At 43.5% G+C, this 27,098-nt stretch overlaps 2 non-coding genes across 2 annotated transcripts; both read right to left on the bottom strand.

Annotated features, from left to right (window-relative positions):
• Positions 1–6,829: 6,829 nt before the first annotated feature.
• trnar-ucg (transfer RNA arginine (anticodon UCG)) lies at positions 6,830–6,902 on the bottom strand. The gene has a single exon. It is a non-coding gene; the product is annotated as a tRNA-Arg (tRNA).
• Positions 6,903–9,028: 2,126 nt separating this feature from the next.
• On the bottom strand, positions 9,029–9,110 carry trnas-aga (transfer RNA serine (anticodon AGA)). Its single transcript has one exon. It is a non-coding gene; the product is annotated as a tRNA-Ser (tRNA).
• Between the last annotated feature and the right edge of the window lie 17,988 nt (positions 9,111–27,098).

Genomic DNA, 27,098 nt, shown 5'->3' on the forward strand with positions numbered 1-27,098 from the left:
TCCTCACAATCAACACCTTCTTTGTTCAACCTGCCTACAAAGTTTACCACTTCTAATATTCGAGAAAGGAATTCTGATCATAAAATGTTTTAAAAACAGGAGCAATCTTCTGAAGACATTTCCAATTTGAATTAGAATTTTTTACTCTTTCATACGGTAACAACCATTCCCGAGGAAGGAGTTTCCATGAGCTGTGTCCCAGGGGTGGGCAGGAAGCCGCTGATTGAAACTGCAGGGGCCCCTTTCTGTTGGCAGCAGGGGCTTGTATCGAGTGGGGTCACATTTTGCTGCACGTGACCGTCTCACTCATTGCGGACTCAGGGTCAATCATGGATGAGTTCTCGTGGTTGTATTGTCAGCACATGGTCGATCTCAATACTTGATGTGAAATATTTGATGCCCTGTGCTCTTTTTGGGCTTGGACAACCAACATTTCAGCCAAATGCACTGACCATTTCAGACACAGCAACTGGCAGCAAAATTATGCGTGTACACATCCAAACGCACAGTGATCGAGAGGATGTGGACAGCAGTAGTTCTCATTATTTTAAGAATCAGTTGCTCATGTTCCCGTGTTTATCGCAGAGAGGGTGAGAGACCCGAGGAGTAACAAACACACCCATAAAGCAATATCAGGACCTGTGTAGCTCTGTCATAAAAAGCTGCCTGCAGTTGTTCTATTGCAAAGTTGGGTTTCAAACCCAAGACGCAATAGAGACTGGATCCTAAACGCAGCACATTAAACCTCTCTGGATTAATGGTGCTGGAAGAGCAGAGCAGTTCTGGCAGCATCCGAGGAGCAGTAAACTCGACGTTTCAGGCAAAAGCCCTTCATCAGGAATACAGGGTTTCGCCCGAAACGTCGATTTTACTGCTCCTCGGATGCTGCCTGTACTGCTGCGCTCTTCAGCACCACTAATCCTGAATCTGGTCTCCAGCATTTGCATTTATTGCTTTTACCTACATTAAACCACTCGGCGACGCTCCCTGACGATAACTAAGCGCCAAACCTGTCAAGACTAATGTTTCAGCATCGCTTCATTTCAGGCAATTTCCCCTGGCACTTTCTATACATACCTTAGCATAATTTTAAAAAAAATTACTACGATTTGAAAGGTTTGCACGGTGTGGACATTATTGAGAAGCTGAACATTCTTCGACAGTTTTCCCCGGAGCTTCAGGCCTGAGGGATGTTCTTGGAAAAGTTTAAAAAATCATGAGGTAGACGAACAGAGAACATAGTCAATCTACACTTTTTCAGAAGTCACATGAGTTTACAGTGAGATAGCATAGGTTTAATGTGAGAGCCATACAATTTTAAAGGGACGTGAGCGACACTTGTATTTAATACAGACATTTTTGTGCGTGTGGAATAAATTGCCACATTTAGCGGCAGAGTTTGGTGCACTCACAACACTTCAAAGGCATCTAAATGGGTATGCAGACAGGAATTGTTCGGAGAAATAAGGGACAAATATTGGCAAATATGTTTAGATTAGTTACGGTCATCTGTTCAACAGGTGCAAGGTGGATAGGAAGGTTTGCTTCCATGCTCGGTAATTCTGTGACACTCCAGTACCTGACAACAGATTGAATAGACCACTTGCAAAAACGCATGCTGTGTGTTACTTAGTCAGCGTGTTTGAATTTTATTTTTTTCTTGAGGCGTAATATTTTGAAATGACACAGAGAGGAATGTTTTCCAGACATTTACAGACAATGACCATTCTCCTTGATACATTCCCAAGTTCTCCATCAAATAATTTCGTTGACTAAAAAAAAACCTCACAAATCGTGTTATCCCCTTAACTCTCCAGTGAATCCAAAAACTGACAGGTCTTAACGTGGACCAGGTGCAAAACTCAAAAGGCAGAGTCATTATCAAACACGCAAACTCATTACTTCTGTCTGTGGGGCAGTGCGAGACGTGAATGTCAAGAGCTGCTCACACAAATAACACCGAAGCAATTCCAAAAGGAGCTTCCCAACATTCTGGAGGTTTAGTGCATTGCCGAGTAACAGAAAGTGCTCAAGTAAAATTAAACAAAACAGAAAAATGTACCATGCAAAGTGAATATGACCAATTATATTCTCGATTAAATTAGGTCAACAATGCGCTGGTGCCTCCATCTGATCGAGCGAGCCAATCTCCAGCCTCCATCACCAGGACAGTAATGAAGGAAATGAGAGAAATATAACAAAGTTTCATGTTGCGATTGCCCACCTTTTAGCCACAACAACAAAAAACGAGGGAGCAGATTCAGTGCAGGATCTGGCTTCACAACAGCGGTGAAATAACGACGTCCACTCACTTTCAGGGAAAACTGTGAACAACTCACATTGTCCAGAATATGAATACACAGCGCAGGCTGTTTATTTCCCATATTCTACTGCTGTCCCGACATTCATACGATAATGTACCTTCCAAAAAAAACGTTTGTAGCTGTGGAATGACAGTGGCAGCTGTTTCCCCTCGCTCTTATTGCCGCCCTTGGTCGTGTAGGGACTGCAATTCTCATCTTACACGCGGTAGTTGAGTGTGCAATTCTCTGTTGTGGAAAAGCGGAGTGTTTTGGAGCAGAAAGATGAGAAGTTCGGATGCTTCTGGAGTTCTTGTTGAAAAGTTCGGTGACGCTAGGAAGATGGTTTGCAGACTTTTCGTCCCTTTCTCAGTGCTGCAGAGGTTCCTGTGAAGCGCTGCTCTCATGTTTTGGTACGAATTCATTTGGTTTCATTCCTGCTGCTGCCGTTTGTTGGGATTGCAGATTGGGTCCAACGGATGGAATCCGTGGATGAGTGCCCTGCTTCCATGAATTGTCTACCTGTCTTCTGCTTGCCCTGTCCTATTATTGTTGTGCTATTCTAGCCGGATGTGTGGCCCCTGCCGTTTGTACGTATTGCTACTAGGGACTGCTGGACTGACGCCCACACAAATTCTTTGCCAAGAACCAATATCCACCCACCTTCATTCGCAAATGCATGGCATACAAAGTTCGCAACGTGGATTTGCTATGAGGTAATTTTTAAATCATGCTTCCCTGTGTTAAAAACAAATTCTGGAAAATGATTTCCAGATTCCTCCGAACACTCGGACATATAACAGCACAGAAACCGACGGCCTCACTCAGACAACAACTCACGAGAAAACAAGGCCCAATACCCCATCATGTGCAGTTCAAACGTGGTTGACGAGATTCCACGCATGAACTGCACGAAACACGACATAGGAGAAAGAGGCTGACAACTAGAGAGCTGCATTCATAATTTCATCTGGACTGTAAAAACGTCTTGGACAGCTGTTCCTTGCAGTTATGCACAGAATATTGAATGTCTCTGATTCCAGGACTTGGAATTCGGATGATATGACAGTCTGCAGCACTGGTTACTTCCTTGTGTGAGGTAACCCCTGATGGAACACATGTCACACTCTATTGCTCATTGAGAAATACATCCAAAATAGGAGCTTAGAGCAGCATTTCTGTTGTCCTTCTGGTGCTGTCCTTGACATGCCCTGTGGCACTGCATTTATTCTGTGTTTCCTGAGGGTTCGGCACATGGTTCCACGATCGTTTTATAGGCAGAAATCTGCATTTTCGCTTCAATAATGGGTGTATGAAGCGTAGGTCCACCATTCTCCATTCCATTATTCTCTTCTTATGCACAACTGCAAGACAGTAAAAGATCAATTGACATTGAAAGATGATATACAGAGGCGTGTGAGATACCGAAGTTTTAATGACATTTATGCAATGGTTAGAGAATTACCTTGATTCAGGAAATAAGGATGTAAAGTCTGTTTGCCTGGAGTTGAGGAACAGTGAGGAATGGACTCACTAGCATGTGTAGTTTACAAGCCCACTCGCAGTAACCACAAAGCGAAATAAATCGTACAAGGGGGAAAAATGCGTGTGAGTGACAAAAATGGCAGTAGTCATGCGTGATCTTCACTTCCCATCTAAAACTCTCGGTTCTATTGTAAAATCGTTTGGAGAACCAAAATCAAAAAAAAATCCCACGTGTCCCATAAAACATCACGAGGGATATCTTGGTAATTGATTACTGTACTGGTGACTTAATTTTCCTATTTTCTTGGAAACCATCTCTTTAATTGTGTGCATCAGAAAAGGCTTTGTTTTGCCAGCAAGAAATAAATACGTGATTAACCTTTGTTCGTTTCATGTATAAGAACACTGAGACTCCTCTGCACCGCACTTTTACGTTTCTATCGATTTTAACACTAGTGTGTCTTTTGATTCTTCCCAGCAAAGTATATGACCTCGCACTCCCTACATGAAACTGCATCTGCCAAGAATACTCCAATTGTTGGAGAGAATCCTGAGGAACAGAATGTACATGTATTTGGAAAGGCAAGGACTGATTCAGGATTGTTAACATGGCTTTGTGCGTGGAAAATCATGACTCACAAACTTGAGTGAGTTTTTTGAAGAAGTAACAAAGAAGATTGATGAGGGCAGAGCAGTAAATGTGATCCATACGGTCTTCAGTAAGGCGTTCAATAATGTTCCCCATGGGAGACTGATTGGCAAGGTTAGATCTCATGTAACAGCAGTGGACCTAACACCAACCCTTGTGAAACGGCGCCAGGACCAGAACACCAAGAAGAACATGTTCCATCAACTACAACACTGTTTTCTATTGGCGAGCCAATTATTGATCAAAGCTGGAATCTCTCCCATAATTCCATTCCTCCGCATTTTGTATAATAGCCTATTGTGGGGAAACTTATCGAACAACTTGCTGAAACCCATATACACCACATCAACGGGATTACAGTCACCTACCTGTTTGGTCACTTTGTCAAAAAAGTCAACGAGATTCGTTAGGCAAGGCCTAACCATCACAAAACTGTGCTGACTGTCCCAGATCAGATTATTCTTTTCGAGATGGTCATAAATCCTATCTATAATAACCTTTTCCAACCCGTTACCAACAACTGCAGTGAATTCACTAGTCTGTAATTACCAGGGTTGTCTCTACGAAACTTTTTGCACAAGAGAACAACATATGCTATGCCCCATTCCACGGGCTCTATTCCTGTAGACAACGATGATTTGACGATCAATTCCAAAGGCTCACCAATCTCTTAATTTGCTTCCCAGAAGGATCCTAGGACAGATCCCATCCGGCCCAGGGGACTTGTCTGTTTTCACAATCTTCAGTATTTCTATTACCTAATCCTTGTGAACCTCAATCTCTACTACACTAGACGCAAGTATCTCTGTATCTTCCTCGCCAACGTTTTCATTTTCTATAGCGAACACTGTCGAAAAATATTAATTTAGTGCTTCCCCTATCTCCTCTGACTCCACACAAAACTTCCCACTATTATCCTTGATTGTCCCCAATTTAACTCTCGTCATTCGTAGAGATAATGCTTTAAATACAGAACATTTCTGATGAAGAACTCGAGTTTCCCAAGTCTAATCAAATTACCGGTGTGGTTTGCAAGATAAGCTTTCTGAACGTCGAGTAGAAATTGTTCCAGCGGGAAAGCATTCATAACGTACGTCAGCAGGACATGAACCTACGTGGGGAAACCCAAAAAAACTTCTAATCATTTAGCTAAACCACGCAGCCATGACTACAGACAAAGCTGCAATGTTGAGCAGTGACCAAATCAGCCGATATATCATTGAAAGCTGCCGCTGACTTGATGAGTTAAATGCTTCCATCTCCATTCATACCTTTGCTGTCATTTGTAAGGTGCGAGACACCAATGTAAAAGAAGAAAAGCACAAAGTTAGGAAAAGATATTTGCAGCAAAATTGATTGAAAATTATTTATTGAAAGTAAAATCGCACTTGGCAATTTGCTAGACCTCTTTGCGAACATGACCAGCAGAGGTAATCAAGGAAGCTATTGATCTGAGTATTCTTGGACATGAAACAAACAAAGGTTAGTGACATATTCATTTCTTTTTTTAGTGAACGAAATTGTCTTTCCTGATGATTACAATGAAAGAGATGGTTCCCAATAAAAGACAGAGATTAAGTCGCTTGTAGATATACTTCAATGTGACACGATTCACTTTCAGCGCCTAATTACCCCAGAGATGGAGGGGGTGAGTTACTTTTCTTCACTCTTCAACTCGACAGCATGGAGGTACAGACATGAAACCGCTAGAGATGGAGTTCTTGAATTGGGAACCAGCGACACTGAAGGAACTAGGCAAAAGTGAGGACTGCAGATGCTGGAAACCTGATTTTAGATCAGAAAATGCTGGAAAAGCACAGCAGCATCCGAGGAGCAGGAAAGTCGATGTTTCTGTTGCCAGTCTTTCTGCGTTCCGCAAACAATTTTTGTTTTTGGCTCAGATTTCCAGCAACTGCAGCTATTCGTATTATGTTAACATTCATAATGTTTTGGACAAAACCAATGACCTGCTAGCTTCGGAAAATCTGCAGAAGTACTGGTACACCGATATGTTAGCTGAACAATACAACCATTCCATGAGCGGGAATACGATCCGGGCCACGGTGCTGAGAGTCAATGTCAACGACTTTATCCTGTGTTCTTAAATGGCACAATAATGAGGCAGATGTGTGACCTTTGCACAGCGACTTGTAACTCTTTTGAGGAACTTCTGCTCATTTTCACCCACAAAGGGAGACACACAGAAAGATACCCCCAAAGCGACAGAGGGCTCCGTTGTGGTGAGCTGGAATTTGAAATGGATAACAGGGCTGGAATTTGAAATGGATAACAGGACAAATGCAAGTTTCAAATGTGGAAGCACAGAAGCGACGTCCCAGCAGGGCTTCACAGGGGAGCGTCAACGTGGGGCACGGTTAAATTCAAACATTCCCCTCGAGCCAAATAGGACTCAAACCTACAATCTTCTGATCCGAAGTCAGACGCGTTATCCATTACGCCACTGGCTCAAGAGACACGCTCACCGCTGGCAGAATGTCGATATGTAATGCCATGGACTTTCACGGAATCAGAATTAAAAAGGTGAACAAGCAGTGAAGAGAATCACCAACACTGCTTCACTTCGAAGTTTCCAATTTGTGAAGCAGTGCCTTTCACTGGCAAAGGAGAAACATTTGTCCTCAGCTGTCTGCTTCAGGGTCGCCTGCGTCTGTGCTGGAAGTTTCCACCGTTTTATTCGCAGTCCCGACGCGATTTCATGATCCACTCCAGTGAAAACGTGTCATGGTGTCGTCTAAGCAAGACCCTGCCGAAACGCAGCGAGAGACATCTGGTCATTTCGAGCTCAGGATGTGGAATTAGACGAGCTGCGTGACACCTTTTATTGGCGCCGCCACTTCACTGCAAATTAGCGGCTCAAAACGAGCCGTTGTTAGCATCAGCTTGATTTGTACCTTCCTGTCGTGCATTTGCTGAACAACATCAGATAGATCCCGTCCAGCCCAGCTGACTTATCTATTTTCACACTCTGCAGTATTTCTAATATCTCTTCCATGTGAACCTCAATCTCTTCTAGTCTAGACGCAAGTATCTCTCTATCTTCCTCGCCAACATTTTCATTATCTATAGCGAACTCTGTCGAAAAATATTTATTTCGTGCTTCCTCTATCTCCACTGACTCCACATACGACTTCCCACTATTATCCTTGATTGTCCCAAATTTAACTCTCGTCATTCTTTTAGTGCTCACATACCTATGGAAAGCCTTAGGGTTAACCCTGATCCTATCTGCCAACAAATTCTCATGTCTCCTCCTGATTCTTCTCGGCTCTCTTTTTAGGTCTTTCCTGATATCGTTGGAAGCCTCGAGCGCTCGAACTGAGTTTTCACGTTTTGTCCTAACAGAAGAATTCTTGTTCTTCTTGACCGGGGTTTCCACTTCCTTCGTAAAGCACGGCTCACACGTTCTATATCTTACTCCCTGCCTGACAGGTACATACTTATCTAGGACACACAGGAGCTTTTCCTTGAATAAGCCCCACATTTTTAATGTGCTCACCCCCTACAGTTTCCTACCCCACTCTACGATTCACAAGTCTTACCTCATTGCATCGTGATTTCCCTTCCACCAGCTGAAACTCTTGCTCCGTGGAGTACACCTATCCCTTTCCATCACGAAAGTAAACCTGAGAGAATTGTGATCGCTGTCTCCACAGTGCTCACCTACTTCCAAATCTAAAACCTGGCCAGGCTCGTTACCCAGTACTAAATCGAAAGTGGCTACTTCCCTTGAAGGCATGTCTACATACTGTGTCAGGAAGCCCTCCCGCACACAGTGGACAAAAACTGACCCATCTATAGTACTCGTACTGTAGTGATCTCAGTCAATATTTGGATATTGTCTTGAGTGTTCCAGACTTTTTCATTGTCCCACAGTCCAGATGAAGTTTGTATTCCTCGTGTACGGGAGCGAGAATTCTTTCAATGTCTCAGATCAGTTCCTGTGCCGAGAATATCAGAGTCAATGTCCCTTCCTCTACTCGGACTGACAATTTACACTTCTTCAATCTCCTATGATTCCATTTCCCAAAGGGTTTCTCAAGATTTCCAAAGCTGGAGCCTAAATTATATGGTTTGCTTCCTAAACATTTTTCCACCTGCCAACTGACAATATTTTCACAGTAACTCTTCACAATCCTCTGGCTTGCACCATGTCCAGGGATGAGAAGTCCCGTTTGGTGGAGAGAGTTCCTAGGCTGGTGAGTTTCACTTTGGAATAAGATGGTTAAGTGGCAATTTCCTGCGGTCGTTTGTAATGATGGGAGAGGGGGCGGTGGGGAATGAGCACTCTGACGAGAAGGAGGAAGTGTTGCCAATGACCAGAGTCAGAGAACAGAGGACAAGGGATGAAAGGAATCTAATGAAAAGCAGCACTTCTGCTCAGGGCGTTCAATAACAACTGCAGAAACCCGATGTGTCGAGCAGTGTATCTGGAAAGAGAAACAGAGATAATGTTTTAAATGTGGAGCATTTCTGATGAAGAACTCGAGTTTCTCAAGTCTAATCAAATTACAGGCCTGGTTTGCAAAACAGGCTTTCCGAACTTTGAATAGTTCCAGCAGGTAAGCTTTCATAACGGAGTCAGCAGGATTCGAACCTACGTGGGGAAACCCCAATGGATTTCTAATCCATCACCTTAACCACTCGGCCATGACTACAGACAGCGCCTCGCCCTGAGCATTGATCAAATCAGCCGTGATCTCATTGAAAGCTGCCGCTGACTTGAGTTACATGTTTCCATCTCCATTCAGACCTTTGCTGTCATTTGTAAGGTGCGAGACACCAATGTAAAAGAAGAAAAGCACAAAGTTAGGACAAGATATTTGCAGCCAAATTGAGTCAAAATGATACATTGAAAGGAAAATCACACTTGGCAATTTGCTAGATCTCTTTGCGAACATGACCAGCAGAGATAATCAAGGGAGCTGTTGATCTGAGTATTCTTGGACATGAAACAAACAAAGTTTAATGACATATTCATTTCTTTTTCTGGCGAAGGAACCGATCTTTACAGATGCTCACAATGACAGAGATTTTTCCCAATTAAAGAAGGCAAATAAGTCCCATCTCACGCTGACATCATCGTGAGCGCTGCTGTTTCACAATGCCACAGAGTCAGCGTCAATTCCCGCCTCAAGGAACTTAATATGTGGAGTTTGCACGTTGTCCCCGTGGCTGCGTGCGCTTGCTCTGGTTTTGTCCCACGGTCCAAAAATGTACCGGTTAGTTGAAATCGCCGTGCTAAATTGACGGGGTTAAAGGAGAGGAATGCATTTGGTCTCGGGCGGGTCGGTGTGGAGTTGCTGGGCCGAAGGGCCTGTTTGCACATTGTAAGTATTCTAATCTTCAGTAATCAATGACCAAGGTACAGCGCACGTTGTTCGATGGGCAAATGTGACTTTTTGATTGTTTTTCTTCAAAGTTTCTTCCAATTCAAACAGGAGAGGAAGAAGGGAAATGAATGTCTCCCATAATTCTTGCCTTCTTTTATCATTCACAGGCGGTTTTTTTTCCTCTACTTTTTTTTAACACTGTGTTTACTGTTAGTGTTCTTGTCAGCCACACCGGCTGGTTTCCTCTTTCCTCAATGTTCCTCATCTCTACCCAAACACACTTTCCATCCTTATCTCCTGAATCAAAGTAATCTCTAACCATTGCATAATTGCCACGGAAACTGGGCTTTTCACACGCCTGTGTATGTCATTTTCCAATATTAATTGATCGTTTACTGTATTGCAATTGCGCACGAGAAGAGGAAAACAAAATAGAGGCCGGTGATCCTGGGTTTCAAACACACGTAATTGCAGCTAAAACGAAGGTTACTGCACACAATGCGAACAAGGAAGCATGCACCAAACCGTCAGGAAGCACACAATAAGTGCAATGCTGGATGTCATTTCCGGAACAGGACGAGAAACACAACAGAAATACGTCTCTTGGGTACTATTTTGGATGTATTTCTCAATAAACTATCTTGTGTTACATATGTTCCATCGGGAGGTACCTCACACAAGGAAGTAACCAGTGCTGCAGACGGTCATATAATCCGAGATCCAAGTCCCGGAGTCAGAGACACTCAGATCCCTGTGTGTCCCTGCAAGGAACAGCTGTGCATGGGGTTTACAGGGTAACTGAACTGCATGAATGCGGCTCGATAGTCGTCTGTCTGCTTCTCCTCTATAGTTTTCTGTGCAGTCCCTGCGTGCAATCTTGTCAACTACGTTTGTCCGGCACAAGATGGGCATTGGTCACTTGTCTCTGAGAGAGGCTGTTGGTTTATGTGTTGTCATAATTCCGAGTGTAAGGAGGAATCTGGCTGTCAGTTCCTAGAAACTTACTTTAATAAATAGAAGCGTGCGTTTTAACTTGCCGTGTGGCATATACTCATTGCAAAGTTTGTGCACTGCGAATCACGTTGTGGGACTATCCAATTTTGGCAAAGAATTTGTGTGGCATTCACGAGTTTCCACGACCAGCTATCCCTAGTAGCAATACGGACAAATGGCAAGAACTACAAATTCGATTAGAGCAGCACAAGTTTAATCTGACAGGGCAAACAGAAGGCAGCCAGAAGATTTCTGGGTGTAGGGCAATCACCCAAGGTACCTTTTCATGTGAAAGTCTGTGCATCAGTAGAATCTGGGACCAAAGTAGTCTATGTTGGTTATTCATATTCCAGACAACTTGCGTTGTTCCCTGTTTACTCTGAAAGTGAATAGACATAGTTATTTCACCGTTATTTCGAAAGAAGATCCTGCATTGAATCTGTTCGCCGTTTTTTGATGTTGTGGCGAAAAGGTGGGCAATCGCGATGTGAAACGTTGCTATGCTTTCATTTCCTTCATTACTGTCCAGGTGAGGGAGAAAGGTGATTGGCTCTCTCGATCAGATGGGGGCACCGGCGCATGAATGGCCGAATTTAATCACGGATATACTTGGAAATGTTCACTTTTAATGGTTCGTTGTTGTGTTTTGTTTTATGATACTTGAGCACTTTCTGGGACTTGGCAATACACTAAATCTCCAGTAGGTTTGGAATTGCCTCGCTGTTATTTGTGCGAGCAGTTCATGTCAGAGACGACTCACAGTGCCTCACAGACAGCACTTCAGCTTCGGTGTGTCTGATCATGGTACTGCCTTTTCAGTTTTGATTCTGTTCCCCGATAAGAGCTGTCAGTTTTTGGATTCGCTGGAGAGCAAAGTGGGTAATGCGATATGTGAGGTATTTTTCTTCAGCCAAAATCTTTGATGGTGAACTTGGGAAAGTGTCAAGAAGAATGGTCATTGGCAGGAAATATCCGGAAAACCATCATCTCTGGATCGGTTAGGCTCATCCACCCTCCAAACAAAATAGCCAAGCTCGCTGACTGAGTAACAAACATCATGCGGTTTTTTGCAAATGGTGTATTCAAACCGGTGCCGGTGGCTGGAGCATCTCAGACTTGTCGAGCATGGAAACAAATCCCGCAATCCAACTTGCCCTTGCTGAATAGATAACCGAAATTAATCCATACATTTCTGCCAATATTTGTGCCTTTTCTCTCCGAGGTCTTCCTGTCTATTCAGATGCCTTTGAAATGTTGTGAGTGCACCAGACTCTGCCACTAAATGTGGCGATTCATTCCACGCACACAAAGGTTCTGTGTGAAAAACATGTGTCCCTCACATCCCTTTTAAATCTTTCCTCTCTCACATTTAACATTTACTATGTAGATTTGAACTCGCGTGTCTTGTGAAGAAGTGCTCCCTGACTATTTACTCTGTCTGTCTTCCTCATGATTTTATAAGCTTCTGTGAGGTCATATCTAAGCCCTGAAGCTCCTGGGAATCTGACGAAGCCTATTCAGTTTCGTTCTCATGTCCAAGCACGGCAAACCTTGCAAATCCTTGTAAAGGTTTTCTAAACTTACACTTGCAAGAAGTGTGTCCAGCTGCAGCACTTGTTTGACCGCGTGGCCACTCTGGAGCTGTGGTTGGACTCACTGTGGAGTGTCAGCAATTCTGGTGAGTTATGTTGCCTCCCAGGTGCTCAGGCCAGGGATGTCGCCCATCGGCTGAAGAGCATTCGAAAAGGGGATCGTGAACAGCCAGTTGTCTTGGTGCATACAGGCACTGACGAAAACAAAAACGAGATGAGGACCTGCAGGGAGAATTCAGGGAGCTCGGATAGAAATTAAAGAGGAGGACCACAAAGCTAGTAATCTCAGGATTACTGCCGGTGCTGTGTGACTGCCAGCGTAGAAATGAATTTTTAAAAATGGCACGATGAACACGTGAGTTGAGGAATGGTGCTGCAGGGCGGGTTTCAGATTTGTTGGATTTTGTGACCAGTTCTGGGGAATGTGGGACTATAAGAAAATTGACGATCTACATCTGAACCGTACGGGATCGTATGTCCTTTCAGGAGTTTTTGCTACTGCTGTTGGGGAGGTTTTATACTAATGTGGCAGGGGGCTGGGAAGCACAAGATTAAACAGGTCGGTAGGTGAGGTGGAAACTGGAAACGCCAAGAATCAGGAAGCCAGCATTAATAATGGGAAGAGTAGGCAGAGAGCAGATGAATGCAAAAGAACTGGTGGCCTGAAATGCATCTACTTTAATGTGTCGAGTATAGACAGATGAACTTAGGGTTTAGATTGGTGCCTGGGAATATGACGTTATTGCGATCACAGAGATTTAGTTGACGGAAGGGCATGGTTGGCAACCAAATGTTCTAGGATATAGACGCTTCAGACGGGACAGGGGGGGAAGTAAAAGGGGAATGAGTTGCATTGCTGGTCAGGGATGATATCATGGCTGTGCGATAGGAGGACACCATGTAGGGCTTTTGTCGTGAGATGGAGCAGTGAAATAAGAAGGGTGAGGTTAGATTTTTGGGGCTGTATTACAGTGAGCGTGAGGTGTAAGAAAGAGTAGTTAAACAGATCATGGAAAGACGTAGAGGCAATAATTTAGTGTTGATTGGAGATTTCCGTTTTCCCAACATTGACCGTGATACTCTTAGCGTCAGAGGTCTGGATGGGATGCCATTTGTAAGAAGCCTCCAGGTGAATTTTCTGGAGCGGTATATCAATTGTCCGACGAGGGAATAGGCCATATTGCAACTGATCTTGGGGAATAAGCCAGGGCTGGTGATAGCAGTTGCCGTGGGTGATTTCTTTAGGAAGTGTCCAATATTCTGTAAGTTTTAGAATACTCATTGACAAAGATGAGGGTGGTCCTGAGGAAAGAGTACGAAATTGGGCCAAAGCTAATTATATCCAAATTATGCAGGAGGTCGGAAATGTGGATTGGACACAGCTATTTGTAGGAATGTCCACAGTTCATATGTGTCAGGCTTACAAAGCTAGGTAAATAATAGTGCAGGAGAGGCATGTGCCGTTGAAGGCAAAGGATTTGAAAGGCAATATTCGTGAACTGTTGATGACAGGACAATTGTACGACTCGCCAAGAGGAAAAGGGAAGCAAACATAACGCCTCGGCAGCTAACAACATAATGGTCCCCGGAGGAACATGAGAAGAGTAGGACAAGTATGAAACGAGGAATCAAGGGGGTTAAAAGGGGTCATGAAGCAACTTCACGCTAGCACAATTAAGGAGAATCCTAAAGCCTATTATTCATATATACAAAGCAAGCGGGTAGCCAGAGAAAGGATTGGTCCACTAAAGGAAAATTAAGGAAGGCTGTATGTCGAATCTGAGAGAGTGAGTATGATTCTGAATGATTATTTTGCATTAGTGTTCACTGAGGAGAGGAACATGATGAATGTTGAGTCTAGAGTTAGACATTTGATTAATCTGGATCATGTTGACACAAGTAGGGAAGCTGTGTTGGGCAGGCTAGGGGTAATTAATGTGGACAAATCCCCAGGCACGGATGGGATCTATTCCTGGTTCCTGAGTGATGTGAGAGAGGAAATAGCTGGGGCCCTGACAGATATCTTCGTGGCATCCTTCAGCACAGGTGAGGTTCTGGCCGACTGGAACGTTGGTCATATTGTCCCCTGTACAGGAAGGATAGTAGGGATATTCCGGATAACTACAGAACAATGGGCCTAACATCAGTGTTGGGAAAGTTTCTGGAGAAGGTAGTGAGGCATAGGATCTATTCATATTTAGAAAATAATGTGCATATCAGTGAGAGGCATAGAGTTTTTCGGGGACGTGCCCAACTTGATAGATGAAGGAAAGGCTGTTGATGTCATATACATCCACTTCAGTAAGGAGTTAGATAAGGCTCCCCATGGTAACCAAATGCAGAACTTAAAGTAACATGGTATGCAGAGTGTTCTGCACTGGTGGATAAAGAACTAGTTGAGCAATGGGGGACAGAGAGTGGCAGTTAAATGGAGTTTCTGGAAATGGAGAAAGTTGACCAGTAGTGCTCCATAGGGGTCAGTGTTGTAGCCACTGTTGTTTGTGATATACTTAAATGATCTGGAAGAGTGCACTGTTGCAATGATCAGAAAGTTTTCAGATGACACGAAGATTTCTGGACTAGCAGAAAGTATAAGTGACTGTTAAAGAATACAGGAGGATATAGATATACTGGAAAGTTGGGCGGAGAAGTGGCAGCTGGAGTTCAAAACAGACAAATGTGAGGTGACGCATTTTGGTCAGTCTAATTCTAGATGGGGTTATACAATGAACAGAAGAGGTTTGGGGGAAAAAAGCTGATGGACAGAGAGATCTGTGAGTGCAGGTCCATTATACACTGAAGTTTGCTGCACAGGTGGATAGAGTAGTCAAGCAGGCATATAGTATGCTTGGCTTCATTGGATGGGGTATTGAATAAAATGGCTGGCAAGTCATCTTAAAATTGAACAATACATTGGTCTGGCCACACTTAGAATACTGTGTAATTTTCTGGTCGCCACATTACCAAAAGTATGTGGATGCTTTGGAGAGGGCGTGTAAAATGTTTAAGCAAATGTTGCCTCATATGGAAGGTACAATCTAAGAAGAGAGGTTGAGTAGGTTAGGTTTGTTTTCATTGGAAAAAAGGAGTTTGAGGGAGACCTTTTTTGAAGTTTACAAAATCATGTAGGGTACAGACAGGGTAGATAGAGAAAAGTTTTATTTCCCAGGTTGAAGGATTAAAAACGAGAGGTCACGCTTTCAAGGTGAAAGGTGAAAAGTTTAAGAGGGATACTCGCGGCATCTTCTTGACACAGCGGGTGGTGGGTGTCTGGAACGCGTTCCCAGCAGAGACGGGAGAGGTAATCACGGTAAATACGTTTAAGAGGCGTCTGGACAGATGCATGAGTAGGTGGGGAGCAGAGGGATACAGATGCTTAGGAATTGGGTGACAGGTTTAAACAGTAGATTTGGATCGGCTCAGACTTGAATGGACGTAGGGCCTGTTCTTAGTCTGTACAGTTTTTTTGGTCTTTCTTCTTAAATTATGCCAATTTCATTACAAAATTTCCGAGGTCTAAGTGCCTGAAGTGAATCCATGCTGAAACACTAGTCATAACAAAGCTGAGGGTTGGCTTTGGTGTAGTAGCGTGGTCGAGCGGTCTAATGTGCTGGTATGTAAGTCTCAGTTTCTATCTAATCGTGGCTTCGAATACGAGCATTGAAAATGAGCAACAATGTGGCGATGTAGGTGAGAAAACTGCGCATGTGTGGATGCCTTTTAATTTGAGTGTTTGCAGATCCTCAGTGTGCTTACACTCTCGGTGATAAAATCAGTGACCGTCTCTGAAAACAACGCAAGTTCCTGCTGTCCGACAGATCCTCATATCCCGTCGATAACTTTGCTTTTGGATATCTGCGTTGCCAGTTTCTGTATCTCAAATGGTCAGCGCAGTTGGCTGAAATGTTGGTGGTTGGAGCCCAGCCAGGGAATAAGCCTCAAATATTTCAGCACAAGCATTTTCCCCGACCATGTATTGACATTATAACCGGGAAAACTCATCCATGATTCACCCCAAGTCCGCAGGGAGCGAGACGGTGACACGCAGCAGAATACGACATCACTTTCTCCAAGCTCCCGATGCCAACAGAAAGCGGCCACTGCAGCTTCAATCAGCGGCTTTCTGCCAAGCCATGGGAAACAACTCGTGGAAACTACTCCCTTAGTAACAGCTCTTTCCGTGTGAAAGGAGCAAAACTTTCACTTTAAATTGGAAAGGGCTTCAGGACATTGGAAGGTTGCTCCAGTTCTTGGAACGTGTTATAAATAAAACTCCTGACTTGAAAATAGGAAGTGGTAAAGGTTTTAGGTAGAAAGAACAAATAAAGTGTTGATTGAGACGACTCTGTCTCGTCAGCAGATGGGAAATGCCCAAAACTGTAAACGGAAATGATTGGGTTTCCTTAGGTAATTTCCCAAATGATTTACTGTCTGCCAGAGAGATCGGAAATCACATCAGCGACATAAAGGTGAGGGTAAAAATGTGAAGATATTAAGGTTGAATCTTAAATCCCGGGACAAGTGCGGAATAGATTGTAATGCTTTGAAGGAATAACTGAAGTGAAAGGTGTGAATGATATTTTTGTGATTACGAAGAATGAACCTGATCCTAACAAATTGCTGATGAATGATGCTCGCAATGTAATAGCAAACTAATCCACAGTGCACCGTGCTTGGTTAGCTCAGTCGGTGCAGTGTGAGATGCTTAATCTGAGGGTGGTGGGTGCAAGCCTCACAATGGGCGCTTTCGCTGCTTAATACAATTCCGGCTCTTCGTTCCACGTGCAGAATTGCAACCCTTCGCAGGGGAATGTTCTTGCTGCTTTCATTGACACATCTGTCAACCTGCTTTTGATCACACGTCGGTTTCTGAGTGAACACTGTTTCCATATTCCTGGTGGCGCCAGAGACAACTTTATAAGTGCAGCCGAAAATACAATGAATGATGTCCGTTTGAAAACGTGAGGTTCCAAACCAACCGTGCACCACCCGAAGTGTTCAAAGGCACGGAAAGCGAATGGCCACTTACGAGGGGTCTGACAGAGACGGATCAATGTCACATGGGTCTTGAACCAATTTTCAGTGATTCAGATCGTTCTGATGGAAACCGAAGGGTACTCTCCCTCAACGTTTTGCAATTGTTCTTCTTGTGTTTAACGAAATGAGCAGTATATTGTCAGTAACGAGAGTGGAGGTGCGGCAGGATCGTGAAGTTTCAGTGTGGGACATAGACACAGTCAGTCAATTATCCCCAGAGCACGGGAGAGTTGTTTGGTCCAGGATCACTGCCATCTTCTGTTTCTAAACTAACAAATGAAATTACTGGAAACTCTCAGCAGGTCTGGGAGCATCTTGGAAATTTAAATTCACTTCAGACTTCGGGATTCGTGACACTTCTTTTCCATGTCCATCTCCACCTGCTTTTGCATACTCTTCCTTTTTATTGAACGTCTCCTGACTTCCAACTTTACATTCAGCTTCTCTTTTATTACTTCCTCTCCAACAATTTTCCCAGTCTCCAATTTTGTATCAGAACTGTTCCATCTTTCACATTGCCCAGGACTTCGAACTGAACAAATAACTCTGTTTCTATTTCCTTAGATAGCAGATGGCCAGAGACTGGAAGGCAGTGTGGTTCCGAAAACTCATCCATGATTCACCCCGCGTCCACAGGGAGCAAGACAGTTACACGCAGCAGAATACGACACCATGTTCTCCAATTCCCCCGATGCCAACTGAAAGCGGCCACTGCAGCTTCAATCAGGGCTTCCTGCCAAACCCTGGGACACAGCTCGTGGAAACTCCTTTCTCATTAACTGCTCTTCCCGTGGGAACGGAACAAAACTTCCATTTTAAATTGGAAACGGCTTCAGGAGATGGGAAGGTTGTTCCTGTTCTTGGAACGTGTTATCAACAAAACTCCTGTCTTTAAAATAAGTAGTGGTAAACATTTTAGGCAGGAAGAACAAAGAAAATGTTGATTGTGAGGACTCTGTCTCATCAGCAGATGGGAAATTCCCAATACTGTGGACAGAAATGATTGGATCTCCTAAGGTAATTTTCCGACTGATTTGCTGTCTGCCAGAGTGACTAGAAATCACTTCATATGAAAATATTCGGGTTGAATCTTAAATGCCGGGACAAGTGTTAAATAGATTGTAATGTTTTGAAGAAATAACAAAAGTGAAAGATGTGAATTATGATATTTGTGATTGGGAGGAATGAGCTGGATCTTTGCAAATGGCTGTGCCAGGTGAATTGTGCTCAGAATAAAATAGCAAACTAATTCGTCGTGTGCCAAGCCTGGATATCTCAGTTCGGTGAAATGTGAGGTTTTTAATCAGAGAGTCGTGCGACCAAGCTCCATAATAGTCGTTTTCACTGTTTAATAGAGTTCCAGCTCTTCGTTCCACATGCAGAACTGCAAACCAACGCTGATGGAGCATTCTTGTTGCTTTCGTTGACACATATGTCCTCCTGCTTTGATCACATGTCGGTTTCTGAGTGAAAACTGTCTGCACTTTACTGGAAGCGCCAGAGACAACTTTATCAGTGCAGCTGAAAATACTATGAATGATGTCCATTTCAAAACGTGAGATTCCACTACATCCGTGCACCAACCAAAGTGTTCAAAAACACAGAACGCGAATGGCCATTTGTTAGTGGTCTGACAGAGATGGCTTAATGTATCATTGGTCCTGAACAACAATTAACTGATTTATAATGTGCTGATGGAACGTAACGGAGCTCTCCCCGAACGTCTTGCAATTGTTCTTGTTGTGTGCTCATGTAAGTTGATGTAATGAACAGTTTATTGACAGTAACGAGGGTGGGGGTGTGGAAGGATTCTGAGGTTTCAGTGTGGGACAAATGTGATCTGATCGAACGGGTAAGTCAAATATTCCTAGAACATTGGAGAGCTGATTGGTCCAGGATCACTCCCATCTTCTGTTTCAAAATCAACAAATGAAATTTCTGGAAAATCTCAGCAGGTCCGGTCGCATCTTGAAAATGAAAACCGAATGAGATTTCGGGACTGGTGACACTTCTTTTTCCATCTACATGTCCCTCTGCCTTTCTGCAAACTTCCTTTTTATTGAATATGCCCTGACTTCAAACTTAATATCCAGCTTCACATTTATTGCTTCCTCTCCAAACATTTTCCCAGTCTCTAAAATTGTATCATGCTTGTTCTATCTCTCACTTTGCCCAGGACTTCCAACTGAACAAATAACTCTGTTTCTATTTCCTTTGATACCAAATGGCCTGAGATTGGAAGACAAAGGAGGACGGTTAGCGCTTTCAGAATATCTGGTCTGCTTCACCATTCGATCTTGGCTAATATCGTTCTTAACCCCATTCTCCAGTCCTCTCCCTGAACACTTACTCCCCAGTCTTAGGATCCAGTATTTTTCCCAGAGTGGGTCCTCATCCGTCCCAAAACCCACCACATGTGTTGGCAGCTGTTCCACCGTGTCTTCGTGTTATCAATCTCAGTTTCAGTGATTCTCGGCAAACACGAACTGTTCTGAGCAGCTCGATCGGGTCTCTGGCCCCACTGTGATCCTGTGGTGGAGCAGTAATCATCTTCATCTCCTACGGAAAGGATCGGCGCTTCAAAAAAAAAACGGACAGAAAGAAAGATCGGCTTGTGTGTCAAGATATGTGGAGGTAATTACTTTCTGACCCGGTCAGTAAACCTTACTCTGTATATCCCCGCACATTTTAGCTGTTGTGGTGAAAGGGAATATCAGTCCAATTAATTTCCATCTTCGATTTAATTCGATATGTTTTCTTCCATGTTCTGAATATGTAGGGATGTTTCCAGCACTGATGGTCACCATTTCTAAGTTTGCATGCCGCGAGCCCTGATATTTTCTGGAGAGTAGCAGTATCAATTTGTGCGAAAGTGGCCCAGTACAAAGCTTAGAAGAAACATTGTTGCTTCCTCTTTACGGACGGCAGTCTTTCATATCATGATTGATGGGGCTTTATTGCATACTCATCAGCAAGCCTTGTTTTGAATTTACTCGCCCAATACTACTGTAGCGGTGGAAAGAATATAATTCCGAACACCTGCTGCGTGAATTTCATTTTCAAATTTCTATTCGCAGTGGTCCTTGATCTGTGGCGATGTTTCTATCACTGCTGGCCATCCTGTTTAAGAGTGCAGTTACATATGTTCCTCTGTCTTGGCGCTGCAGGCAAAATTGTCTGCGCCTTTTCAGCCAATATTTCCTGGACATTTCAACATGGAATTCTTTATTTTTTTCGATCATGTCCACTTTAAGGACACAGTTACCGGGCACTGATCCTTTCTGTAACAACAGTACCGCATTTGCTTGACATGCGAAGGTGGCCTGGATCAGTAACAAGGAGAACATTTATTTCCTCCTGTCACAGAGAACACTGGATTCATGATGTTAGTCTCTGTCAAATGCATCCGAAAATGTGCTCTGAAAGCTTCATTTGAACGCTGTCTGGCGTTTCTCAACGTGTGTCAACCAAAACCAGAAATCCTCATTCATAGTTTGGAGCAGTTCACATATTCGAGTTTCGAAGTAGCAGACACGGATACAGTTCATTCAGAATGAAAAGATTTACAGGCACAGATGAACTATCGTCTCTTGTTCTCATACTGTGTCTAATATTACCGTGTGGCCTGAAGTCTAAGCCATGTTGCAACTGAAAATGAGGAGATCACAGACAGGCTGCCAAATGACAGTATGTACTTTGTTTTCTTGTTTTCAGAGTTCCAGGAAAGTATGACAGCGAGGGAGAGGATTGCAAGTCACGTGCAGCTCTGGTGAAATACCTTCTGTCTGATTCAGTCATCAACAAGAAACGAGAATGCGACTAAAGCGGGACGCCTTTTCACAACTCGAACAAAGCGCAATCACGAACAGTGACCACTTCTTTGACATCTCAGATCGCTTTTGACCTTCCCTAAATATGTATAGGAACTAATTTTTGCACACCTCAAAGTGAGAACTGTTTGATTTACCCACCATAAGTGAGTCACATGTCCTTGATTCCGACATAGGTTTCCAACTCAGCTTGCAGCCAGGTGGCAGTTGTTCATGGCTCTGCTGGATAATGCACTATTATGGAGTAATAACATGAAAGTTGGAACTCTTATTGGCTCTGGGTTTCGAATAATCTTGCTACGTGTTCTGCCATTCTCGATTCCAGTGCTAAACAAGTTTTTCAGTTCATCTGAGCAGCAGGAGAGTCGGCGTTTCTGGCAGGAGCAGAATTCATCATCTCCAGTGATCACTTTATCTGAGGGGAGAAAATGAGTAAAGTTTTATACAGCGAGTAATCGGAATTGCATTCCGTTTCAGCATGGCAGCAGATATGGGCTAGCAAATTCAAAGCCATAGTTTCTGATGAGAACAACAAGTACGACCGATCAGATAGAGCAATTCCTCCTCACCGCTTATTCTGCAGAACTGGTACAGTTGCTGTGAGTATGCTGCATGGTATCATCAGGTACATGCTCTTGGGATTCTGGTTTTGGCCTATGTGCTCGCTTGGCTGAGCAACCTGAGACTCTGATTTCAGATTCCACTTCTTAACAAGGCTTAACAAGCCTTGTGTTTGTATCCCAGCGCGGCCACGTGTGCTAATGGATTAATCTGGCAACGTTTTGCAGGGATGAGTTTTGTTAAAGTTGAACAGAAAAAGTAGTCATTTCTACGAACCCGGCTGTGATGTGGCACAGCAGAAAACAACCAACATGTCAGTTCCCACGCTGGTTTCCCCTTCTGCTGTAGTTGTCACGTTCCCCTCCAGCTCGAAAGGCCACCAGCATAATATGCGACTTAAAAACAGGCTGCGCCAAACTTTCATATTCCAGACAATTTGCATTTTTCACAGTTTCTCTGGAAGTGAATGGAGATATTTATTTCCCTGTTGATGTGAAATTAGGTTCTACATTGAGTCTGCTCACAGTTTTCTGTTGTTGTTGCGAAAAGGAGGGAAATTGCGATACGAAACTTGGTTACTTTTCCATAATTTCCTTAATTTCTGTCCTGATGAGAGAGGCTGGTGATTGGTACTCTAGATCCGGTGGAGACATCAGCCCAATTGTTCACCTCGTCTAATCGAGACTGTAATTGGTAATCTTCACTTTTAATGGTTCATTGTTAGTCAGTTCTGATTCATGTTACTTGAGCACTTTCCTGGCAGTATTGGTGCTCTAAGGCGCCAGTACGTTGAAAGCACCATTTGGAATTGACTCGCTGCAATTTGTGTGAGCAGCTCATGACCCAGACGACTCGCTCTGCCTCACAGACAGCATTCATGAGTCCGTCTGTATGAAAATATGTTCTCTTTGTCAGTTCTGTTTCTGTTCATGAGTTGTCAGTTTTTGGTTTCGCTGGAGACACACACACAGACAAAGACCCACACACACACATATATTTTGTGTGATGATTTTTTTTGGTACTTTCAGAGTTACATTGCACTTTGCTCAGAAACTACATACATTCATGTAGAACTCTGAGCTCAAAAACTGCATGAAATTACGTAAAACTCTGTTATCTCACTTTTTGGTTTGGAATCAATCTAAACATCAGGTCATAGACAGAGAACGCAGGGGCTAACGCCTTCAACATATTGTCTAGCTATTACCATTGTTAACAGCTAACCCGAGAATGCAACTTTTAAAAAAAGGCTTAACAGACAATCAATTCTTCAATGTATAATTTCAGTTACATCACACTGCAAATCTTTGCTATAAATTCTGTGTTACGATCGAGCCCTCCACAAACACCTAATGAAGGAGCATCGCTCCGAAAGCTAGTGTGCTTCCAATTAAACCTGTTGGACTATAACCTGGTGTTGTGTGATTTTTGACTTGGTACACCCCAGTCCAACACCGGCATCTCTGAATCACAACTTATTCCCGACAGCTTGCAAGTGTTCCCTTAGAAACTGCAGCTTTTGGAAACGTATTACTGGGACAAAGTCATTGCTCAATGTGATGGGATGCACCGTCAATCCCTAATTACTCGAGAGATTGAGATTTTGAGTTACTCCACAGAACCCTGGATGTCCTCAGTAGCGGGGTACAGGCATGATGACATGAGGCAAGGATTTGGATGAAGTGACTTTGAAGAAGCAGCGAAACATTTTCAACTGGGAAACGCAAGAACCTTGGAGGGGTAATTGCGGTGATCGTTTTCGCTTGTATTTTTGCCATTGTCCTTCCAGACAGATGCTGATCGATCACTGAATTGTTCTGGCAGGATCCGTGTGTGTGTTCTGGGTGCAACCAGGATTTAGTTTTCCTTCGGATAATTCACAAGAAGAGAATTAAATCTTCATTTCCTGGCATGGAATGAAAGCCTGTTCTGGGCAATGCAAACTCAGACTCGTATGCAGGGATGTCCATTGATACTGCAGTAGCCTTTGGGACCTGTACAAACTCTCGTGCCTGCTCTTCACGTCATAATCGTCTTCGTCAGCAGTGTTTCTCTCTCCAAGTTTCCAAGTCGGTTCATATTATCACCCTTGGTTTCAATGTGAAGAAGGCAATGCTGTGATAATCTGATGTTGTTCAGCAGATATATTGCAGCAAGTTAAGTAAAGACTGATGCTAACACGAGCTCGTTTTGAGCTGCGCTGATGTGTTGGCAGCAAGAAAGGCAACGTTCAACTCGCCTCATTCCGGATGATGGGCTCGAAATGACCAGTGGTTTCTCGCTGAATTAGTTCAGGCTCTGGAATGTAGAAAACTTCAAGTATGAAAGTACAGTGAAAGGAAATGTTTCACAGAGTGGGGCATTCCAAGTGAAACAGTGACGGTGATTATGTTTGCTGATTTTTCACCTTGTGAAAGCTGTTTCCCTGAGGTGGACGTTTACATTGCCTATAGACAAACTGTTACAGCCAGACCTGGTCTTTGGGTCAGTGACGGAATTGGTAACACGCCTGACGTCGAATTCGGGATTGTCGGTTCGCATTTAAAATCACGAGGATGCAGCGTGCTAGTCCATTCCTGTTGTCTGTCAGGAACGGAAGGGTTTGGGTTTTCGAATTTACAGTTTCTTTCGTCCACTTCAAATTCTAGCTTAGAGCAACCTCTCTCATTGTCTGTAGAACTGGCTTTGGTTTAACCAAAAGCTGCCTATTGGCGGTGGAACTTGCATGTTGGAGCGGACATCTGAAGTGAAGCCCAAGGAGCTGGTCAAATCCAGAGAACTATGGACTCTCGGGGAATGTGTCTGTGTGTCTCTTTCTGTGGGTAATAACACAGTGTGCCTATGTCAAACGTCAATCCCATTGTTGTGTCATCTAAGATCAAAGCGAGAACCTCACTGCCATTTGCACTGGAAACATCAGAACACATAAGGTTATGGATCAAAGCTGGAAACTGGGAATAGAATAGATGAATGTCTTTAAACCAGACTGCACCATGGGCCAAATGGGATTTTCCATTCTGCAAAACTTGAAGACGATTAGAAACCCATCTGCAGTGAAACTGATCATAAATAGAATGGAAAATCCATTTCATTGAGAATAAGTGCAAGAGCGTCTGTCTTCATTCCGTGTAATCTCGTAGTTAGGATTTGTAATTCTAACCGCAGTCGTGTTGGTTCTATTCTCGGACAGGGAATGCATGTTTTATTGTGCAAATATATCGTGGTACCAGTATTTCTTACCACTGGTCCGAACCTGGTAATGCTTGGTTTTGTGCCAGGTTATCAAAAATCAAAAAGATACAGGTTTTGGAAATATGAACTAAAAACGAGAATTGATAGAGAAACACTCTTCAACTGGCAACATCTGTGGAGAGAAACAGATTTTTTTTTTCCTTAAGATGGACAGGAAACAGGTTTGTTATAGATTTCTAGATTATACTGTTGGGAAAATGATAATCTTACCTGTCAAATCAGGATATTTATCAAAGTCACTCTTGAGCTTACAAACATCGAATTTACAATCTTAAAAGGACTTAATCAGCTGTCATGCTACTTTCATTTTCCTGAGCTGGTGGAAGGCTATGTTTCAATGGCCACTTTTTGGATTGAGGATTGGCTGTCTAACAGAAGGCAGAGAGTTGGGATAAAAGGTTCTTTTTCAGAATGGCATCCGGTGACGAGCGGTGTCCCGCAGGGTCCGGTGCTGGGGCCACAGCTGTTCGCATTATATATTAATGATTTGGATGAGGGAACTGGGGGCATTCTAGCGATGTTTGCCGATGATACGAAGTTAGGTGGACTGGCAGGTAGTACTGAGGAAGTGAGGAGGATACAGAAGGATCTAGACAGGTTGGGAGAGTGGTCCAGGAAATGGCTGATGGAATTTAACGTGAGCAAGTGCGAGGTCTTGCAGTTTGGCAAAAAGAATAAAAGCATGGACTACTTTCTAAATGGTGAGAAAATTAATAAAGCCAAAGCACAAAGGGATCTGGGAGTGCTAGTCGAGGATTCTCTAAAGGTAAACATGCAGGTTGAGTCCGTGATTAAGAAAGTGAATGCAATGTTGTCTCTTATCTCAAGAGGGTTGGAATATAAAAGCAGAGATGTACTACTAAGACTTTATAAAGCTCTGGTTAGGCCCCATTTGGAGTACTGTGTCCAGTTTTGGTCCCCACACCTCAGGAAGGACATACCGGCACTGGAACGTGTCCAGCGGAGATTCACACGGCTGATCCCTGGAATGACAGGTCTAGCATATGAGGAACGGCTGAGGATACTGGGATTGTATTCGTTGGAGTTTAGAAGATTAAGGGGAGACTTAATAGAGACGTACAAAATAATACATGGCTTGGAAAAGGTGGATGCTAGGAAATTGTTTCCGTTAGACGAGGAGACTAGGACCCGTGGACACAGCCTTAGAATTAGAGGGGGTCATTTCAGAACAGAAATGCGGAGACATTTCTTCAGCCAGAGAGTAGTGGGCCTGTGGAATTCATTGCCATGGAGTGCAGTAGAAGCCGGGACGCTAAATGCCTTCAAGGCCGAGATTGATAGATTCTTGTTGTCTAGAGGAATTAAGGGCGACGGGGAGAACGCTGGTAAGTGGAGCTGAAATGCGCATCAGCCATGATTGAATGGCGGAGTGGACTCGATGGGCCGAATGGTCTTACTTCCACTCCTATGTCTTATGGTCTTATTTCCTTTTAGTTTCCGTTATTTAGCAGTCAGGCCGAATGGAGAATTGTTTCTTTCAGTGTCTGCCTCAATATGTGTCTTTGTTTTTTTTATATTTGTCTTTGTATCCTCCTGGGCCTTTTTCACATTCTCCGACTCTCTGGCTGTCCATATCCCTCATTTCCCATTTCTGCTCTTGAAAAGCCTGACATTCAGAGACAGTTTGAGATTCGAATTGCTGAGAGGCTTTCTGACGCCTGGCTGGAGTCGGTCGAAGTAGTCTCACATTCTCTGGATCATGCGTCTGTCACTTCGACCTGAGGCAAGGAGACATTTCTTCCTCAAAATCTAAAGACTCTTTTCGAAGTTAAAGTTGAATTCCTTATCCAACAGAAAAAGAAAGTAATTACATGATAGCTGAAGAAGAACAACGATGCATTTACTGTTGGTGTACAACGAATGAATGGTGACAGCAGAGAATGAGGGTGTTCATGTCGTGGTGTCAGTGCCATTACCACAACATTTCCCGGGAATGCTGCAGTGTCTCCTGCCCCACCACTTAATTTCCACAAAACTGGGAATGAAGGAATGAGAATAAGAGGATGAGAAGCAGAAGTGCTTGTGGA

The sequence above is a fragment of the Chiloscyllium punctatum genome, chromosome 29 (genome assembly GCF_047496795.1).
Source record: "Chiloscyllium punctatum isolate Juve2018m chromosome 29, sChiPun1.3, whole genome shotgun sequence".
Classification (NCBI taxonomy): Eukaryota; Metazoa; Chordata; class Chondrichthyes; order Orectolobiformes; family Hemiscylliidae; genus Chiloscyllium; species Chiloscyllium punctatum.